This window comes from Electrophorus electricus, unplaced genomic scaffold, assembly GCF_041902795.1.
Source record: "Electrophorus electricus isolate QZ-2024a unplaced genomic scaffold, ASM4190279v1 Scaffold281, whole genome shotgun sequence".
Lineage (NCBI taxonomy): Eukaryota > Metazoa > Chordata > Actinopteri > Gymnotiformes > Gymnotidae > Electrophorus > Electrophorus electricus.
The window spans coordinates 30,001-35,402 of NW_027658563.1; the positions used below are offsets into that span (position 1 = coordinate 30,001).

General features: G+C 59.4%; 3 non-coding genes across 3 annotated transcripts in view; all 3 read right to left on the bottom strand.

Moving 5' to 3' along the window:
* The window catches only part of LOC145655568 (28S ribosomal RNA), a 4,149-nt gene extending 3,972 nt beyond the window's left edge, over window positions 1-177 (bottom strand). The window contains exon 1 of the ribosomal RNA XR_014121632.1: window positions 1-177. This exon is cut by the window's left edge and continues 3,972 nt beyond it. This is a non-coding gene — a ribosomal RNA (28S ribosomal RNA).
* A 617-nt stretch (window positions 178-794) lies between these two features.
* On the bottom strand, window positions 795-948 carry LOC145655569 (5.8S ribosomal RNA). The gene has a single exon (XR_014121633.1). It is a non-coding gene; the product is annotated as a 5.8S ribosomal RNA (ribosomal RNA).
* An 882-nt stretch (window positions 949-1,830) lies between these two features.
* Window positions 1,831-3,669, bottom strand: LOC145655571 (18S ribosomal RNA). Its single transcript, XR_014121635.1, has one exon. It is a non-coding gene; the product is annotated as an 18S ribosomal RNA (ribosomal RNA).
* Between the last annotated feature and the right edge of the window lie 1,733 nt (window positions 3,670-5,402).

Consider the following 5,402-nt stretch of genomic DNA (forward strand, 5'->3'; position numbering starts at 1 on the left):
AGGAAGAAAACAGACTTCCATACGCCACAATTCCCCTCGCCCGCACCCGGACGGGGGATTCAGCGCTGGGCTCTTCCCTCTTCGCTCGCCGCTACTGAGGGAATCCTTGTTAGTTTCTTTTCCTCCGCTTAGTAATATGCTTAAATTCAGCGGGTTGTCTCGTCTGATCTGAGGTCGCTCCCGAGTTCGCTCTGGAGGGTTGCCCAGAAGCGTGAACACCGCCGGGTTAGGGGACGAGTCCCTTTTCACCCGGGCTAACGAGGACACAGGTCGGGACGTCACGGACGTGCCACGGACAGGTCGGCCCGTAAGGAAAACGCCAGAGGCAGAGCCACCCGAACCCCGACCCCCCCCACCCCCCCCACCGGGGGAGGGGGGGGGGGAACGCATGTAACAACAACCTCCCTCCGCTCGCGCACGTAACGGAACAGAACAGACACCTTTCCGTGATCCGCCTGCGCAGGGGGTGAGAAAAGAAGCGAAAACGTGGGCAGCCAAAGCGGAGAGAACCCACCGGCAGCCACGCTCGCTTCTTTCTCGGGCGCAGGGGACCACGTTCCTGGCCAGGCCAGGAGCGGAGCCGAAACGAACCGAAACGAACCGAAGCGGGGGAGGAGAAGCTTGTGCACGGAGAACGGGCACTCAACCGCAGCGAACCCACCGACCGGATCTCACCGAGACAGCGCCCGGGAACCGTCTGCTTTTAGGAAGACGGAGGCCAGGGGGCACCCCCCCACCTACGAACCTCCAACCGCGGTCCCGCCTGAGAAGGCAGGTCCGACAGATAGGAATAGCGACCCTCAGACAGGCGTAGCCCCGGGATGGACCCGGGGCCGCAATGTGCGTTCGAAATGTCGATGATCAATGTGTCCTGCAATTCACATTAGTTCTCGCAGCTGGCTGCGTTCTTCATCGACGCACGAGCCAAGTGATCCACCGCTAAGAGTTGTACTCTTTTATTTCAGGCTCAGTTTAGGTCTTTCACCACGACTACAAAGACAGGTTTAAAAGGTTTCACCAACCGGTCAGGCGCCCCCGTCTGCGAGTGTTGAAACGGGCGCGGGGTTGCGCTTTGCCCACACGCCCCACGTGGCAGACGAGTCAGTCTTTGAACCGCGGCCCTCCGCGCCCGCCCCGTCCGACCCCTCGAAAGGGGTGGAACTCACGTAGCGTGGGCCAAGCCCTAGGTACCTGCCGGGGGTCCCCCTGAGACTCCTTTCTGAGAGAGAGAAGCAGGGGAACCGGCTGCGCCACCCACCACCACCACGCCCCAGGACGCCGGTGGGCGGACGAACACAGGAAGGGCCATGGCCTGCCCCACGAGGAGCAGCGCTCGCAACCCCCCCCGGAAAGTCCGCTCGTCAGCGAGCAAGGGGACGGGGATGAATGACAAGGACAACAAAATAGGAAAACCCCTCGCGGTGGACGGAGGCAGCGGCCGTGCGAGCGAGAGGGAGGGCGCGGGACGGACCCGTACGACCCGCTCGACTCGCAGGCGCTTCTCCTGCCGGCAAGGTGAGGGGAAACCGGCCTTCGCCCGACGAGCGGGGACGCCGAGTTTTTTGAACGACGCGTCTCTCGCGCTGGAACCCAGAGAATACCGGGGCCTGCGGGGGGGGGGTGCTGAAGGACGACGCGGAGGAAGAGGCGGAGGACGAGGAAGGGGTGGGAGGGACTAGGCTCCTCCTTTATGCCTTCTGTCCAGCCTGACCTGCAAGCGACCACGTGTAACAGCAACCCCGAAGACCCTTTCGACCCTGGGCCCCGACGCGGGGGGACGGCGAAGTCGAGGGGGTCGGGAGAGGAGGCACGCCGGACAGCGTTACCCGTTAATGATCCTTTCGCAGGTTCACCTACGAAAACCTTGTTACGACTTTTACTTCCTCTAGATAGTCAAGTTTGATCGACTTCTCGGCGCTCCGCCAAGGCCCGCGAGGAGCCCCGGCGGGGCCGATCCGAGGACCTCACTAAACCATCCGATCGGTAGTAGCGACGGGCGGTGTGTACAAAGGGCAGGGACTTAATCAACGCGAGCTTATGACCCGCGCTTACTGGGAATTCCTCGTTCATGGGGAATAATTGCAATCCCCAGTCCCCATCACGAATGGGGTTCAGCGGATTACCCGCACCTCTCGGTGTAGGGTAGGCACACGCTGATCCAACCATTGTGGCGCGCGTGCAGCCCCGGACATCTAAGGGCATCACAGACCTGTTATTGCTCCATCTCGCGTGGCTGAACGCCACTTGTCCCTCTAAGAAGTTTGACGCCGACCGCGGAGGGCCGCGTAACTATTTAGCATGCCGGAGTCTCGTTCGTTATCGGAATTAACCAGACAAATCGCTCCACCAACTAAGAACGGCCATGCACCACCACCCACAGAATCGAGAAAGAGCTATCAATCTGTCAATCCTTTCCGTGTCCGGGCCGGGTGAGGTTTCCCGTGTTGAGTCAAATTAAGCCGCAGGCTCCACTCCTGGTGGTGCCCTTCCGTCAATTCCTTTAAGTTTCAGCTTTGCAACCATACTCCCCCCGGAACCCACAGACTCGTGGTTTCCCTCACGCTGCCCGGCGGGTCATGGGAATAACGCCGCCGGATCGCGGGTCGGCATAGTTTACGGTCGGAACTACGACGGTATCTGATCGTCTTCGAACCTCCGACTTTCGTTCTTGATTAATGAAAACATTCTTGGCAAATGCTTTCGCTTTCGTCCGTCTTGCGCCGGTCCAAGAATTTCACCTCTAGCGGCGCAATACGAATGCCCCCGGCCGTCCCTCTTAATCATGGCCCTGGTTCAGGAAACCCACAAAATAGAACCGGAGTCCTATTCCATTATTCCTAGCTCAGGTATTCAGGCGAGAAGCGGGCCCGCTTTGAACACTCTAATTTTTTCAAAGTAAACGCTCCGAGCCCCGTCCGGACACCCAGCCAAGGGCATCCGGGGGGCACCGGGAGACAGGGTCTGAGACAGGCGGTGGCACGCCTCGCGGCGGACCGCCAGCCCACTCCCGACATCCAACTACGAGCTTTTTAACTGCAGCAACTTTAATATACGCTATTGGAGCTGGAATTACCGCGGCTGCTGGCACCAGACTTGCCCTCCAATGGGTCCTCACCCATGGGTTTAGGATACGCTCATTCCGATTACAGGGCCTCGAAAGAGACCTGTATCGTTATTTTTCGTCACTACCTCCCCGTGTCGGGAATGGGTAATTTGCGCGCCTGCTGCCTTCCTTGGATGTGGTAGCCGTTTCTCAGGCTCCCTCTCCGGAATCGAACCCTGATTCCCCGTTACCCGTGGTCACCATGGTAGCCGACTATGGTACCATCGAAAGTTGATAGGGCAGACATTCGAATGAGACGTCGCCGCCGCGGAGGGCGCGCGATCGGCCCGAGGTTATCTAGAGTCACCAAAGCGGCCGGGGGGCCCGAGCCCCCCGGATGGGTTTTGGGTCTGATAAATGCACGCATCCCCCGAAGGGTCAGCGCTCGTTTGCATGTATTAGCTCTAGAATTACCACAGTTATCCGAGTAACGTGTGGAGCGATCAAAGGAACCATAACTGATTTAATGAGCCATTCGCAGTTTCACTGTACCGGCCGTGTGCACTTAGACCTGCATGGCTTAATCTTTGAGACAAGCATATGTTACTGGCAGGATCAACCAGGTAGTTTGCACCGTGGTCTGGGATGAACCACGAGTGACATCCGCCTCCCCTTCCGGGGGCTAGGAAGCAGCGGGTTGTAAGTGCGTGCGCCGTCAGGTCCAGACGCCATACAGGGCTACCCAGGACAGCTTCCGCGGCCAGTGTAAACGTGCTCGCGCACCGCCCTCTGGCCTTCGGACGCCGACCTCTCACCTTGATGCAAAGCTGTCCCATCCGGTCATGCCCGCACCGTACCCCGTCCACCTCCTCCGGAGGTGCGGACGGCCGACTCCAGGTGCTTTCGGCGTTCCCTCTCTTCACGCCGTTTTGATTTTCGTGGGCCGCTGGTGGGGGGACAAGGGAAAGACCTCGTCGAATTCCCTCCCCCCTAGCCTCGCTCAACCTACGTTTCGTGATGTAACCAAGAAGAGTGATTCGTGGGCCCAGGTAGGTTTGAAGAGGAGGCCAACAAAGCAGGGCACTCCCTTCCTCCCAAACCACAGACACCAGTATAGGACAACTGAGTAGACAGACTGGCCGTCTGAGTCTCCCCCAGAGAGTTCTGGGATGGGTTACAAATAACCCCCACCCCCCATCAGAGGCTTGACCCGCTAGAACCAGGGAGGATCTGTCAAAACCGCTCTCCACATCAGAAGTTCTGGATCAGCCGGGGCTGGTCGGCAGACGTCCACCTAAGGCCGTGGCCTAACCCCGTGTGGGGGGATAGCGCTCGCACCCGTACACGTGGACACCCGCTCGTCAAATGGCTGGCTCCTCACTTACCGTAGGGGGAATGGTTTGCCTACCCCTGGCGGGTCTGGTACTCCACTCTACCAAACAAGGAAGCAACACACCAATAGACCCCTGCAACACCGGGCAGCTTTGGGCAGTGTCACTACACTCCTCCTTGTTCTTCACGTTCCTTCCGTAGTGATTTTTTTTTTTTTTTCGTGGCCATTGCCGTGCATGGCTTCCCCATCGCTTTGCATGCTCTCCATTGCCTCGTGCTGCTTCACCATTGGTCTCACCTGGAGACCGAAGCCGCTCTCCCAGTAACCCGATGGTACCTGGCCAGAAAACCCCGTGCCCGATTTCATCTAGGACAAGGGCCAAACCACAGACCGTGCCCGTCCAGGGTCAACCCCTGGTCGGACAGGCCTGGTGGGTCGATACCATGGATGTGGCAGGCCGACGAGAATCCACTGGTACATTTACAAACACGCCCACCCTGGTGGCATGGCTGTACGACCCATCGTCGAAGCACGCTGCGGCGGACTGAGCCATTGGATCCAGTTGCCTGGGCGTACACTCAGCCCAACAGACGCACTCGGGTCGGGGAGAGCAAAGCAGACTGTGTGCCTGGATGTGCCCACTTCCATAGGGGAATCGGCATGATGGTTCACTTAACCCGAGGAGGGCTCCCCTCGCGGGATAAGCACCCCCCTCGGGGGATGGGGGGGGGGGGGGGCATCCAGAGCACACCACTTTCCGGTAGGGGACAGGCGTTTGATCATGTGTCCGAGGGAGAGCTCCCCTTGCCGGCCGAACACCCCTCGGACTCCCCTTGGGCTTCCAGAGAACGCCACTGGATGAATTTAGTGCTTGGACCCCATTGATTCTCTTTGCTCTCCCATATACCCGACGGGACCTATTTGCAAAACCCCGTGCCAACCAGACCTCCAGGAAGGGGGCTGGCGGCTAACCATGCCCAGCAGGGTGCACCCTGGTCGGACACTTTGGGAGGGTCGAGAGCCTGG